This window comes from Aptenodytes forsteri, unplaced genomic scaffold (assembly GCF_000699145.1).
Source record: "Aptenodytes forsteri isolate BGI_AS27 unplaced genomic scaffold, ASM69914v1 Scaffold100, whole genome shotgun sequence".
NCBI classification, from domain to species: domain Eukaryota; kingdom Metazoa; phylum Chordata; class Aves; order Sphenisciformes; family Spheniscidae; genus Aptenodytes; species Aptenodytes forsteri.
In genome coordinates, this window is record NW_008796216.1 from 520,728 (window position 1) to 522,293 (window position 1,566).

Below are 1,566 nucleotides of genomic sequence, written 5' to 3' on the forward strand. Positions count from 1 at the left end.
TGTTCTGTTACAGAACACATTTAAAAAACAAAAGTAAACTTTATGTATAAAAATTGAAGGATTTTAATGTTATACTCAAATATATAAAGAAATTACACACAAGGAAAACTGTTATTTTTAAAGCAAGCATTACAGATATTTTCCAGGGATTGGCACTAGGCACAGTGCAATCCTGTCAAATGACTTGGACTGAAAAAGTAACTTGCCCTTGTAAAATCAATGCATATTTAAAACATTTAAAATTCTTCTTGGGCATAAAGATAAAATGCAGGTGACACTACACTGCTAAACGTCATACTAGCTGGCATGGAGTTATATAGCTGCTTTTAGAACAGCACAATGTTCATGATCTGCAAATTCACAGCGTCACTAAGTAAAAAACGTTACACAGATGTTTAGTGAAAAGATTTAATATTCAAAAAGTATGTTATAACATTTTTTACTTGATTTCTTAACCTCATTGTTTGCTGTTGGAACTGTAGCAGAAAGAAAAGCTACAGTTCTGGAAGATCAACACTTAATGAGTGATAGCGGTACTGACCTTGCTGTTGTGATTCCTGATGTTCAAATGGTCTTATGTTTTGCTTAAACCAAAAGCTATTCCTCTGAAACCAAAATTCCTAACAGATAGCCTTACATCTGAAAATCGGGAAAGCCTATCAATTTTCAGAGCTGTTTTGAAAGGTGTGCTTTGAGGACCTCAAAGGAGCTGCAGTCTGCTTTCATTCAAGAGGTAGGAACAAGCTGATCTGGCAAGCCCTGCATTCCAGCACCTCATCCCACACACAGAAAGAGGACATAAATGCTTTGACACAGAAAATCTATTCTAAACCATGGTGATGAGCAAGCTACCTGGGAAATGATCACCTCGAAATCTTCTTCTTCATCAATATCTTTTTCCAGAGGAAAAAAGGCCTCAATACCTGTAGATCGGAGCAAACAGCACTTGACACTTAAGCTGCCAGCGGCAGTACAGCAAGTCTTGAGCTGAAAGGAAGTCAATTCCAGAAGACTTCTCAGAGACAGACTAGTTTCTTGAATACCAGAGGTATATATGTAAAAGAAGATGCAATTATTCAACACTGCAGGAGAAAGAAGGTCCCCATGGGATTTTTAAGGAAGTGTTACTTCCTGATAACCAGTGCAGAGAGAGACATACACCATTGTTTAATTGATCCTGACCTGGAAACATGCAATATCCAATCTGTGAGTTTTGCTCTAGACAAGTAAATCCCTAAACCTCTCTGAGGTCTCAGATATGGAACTGAAGTAGCAAATGTAATGAATTATTATACTGTTATAAAACAGAAATAATAGTTTCTGTGTATATATTTTTCAGCACATAACAATTTTGCCCAAGTTTGCCTGCTTCATTGTGACTTAAAACAAATATGAGCAGGCATTTCTTTCAATGATCTGGTCTACAAATAGACAATTTTGATTTTGTGTTTATTTTTGATAGATATATTAGAAGGGTGGACACATCTTCATTTTTTTATAAAAGTTGAAGTTAGAAAATATTAAATAGATGGCCAAAGAGAAGATAATATATTTATATATATTTAT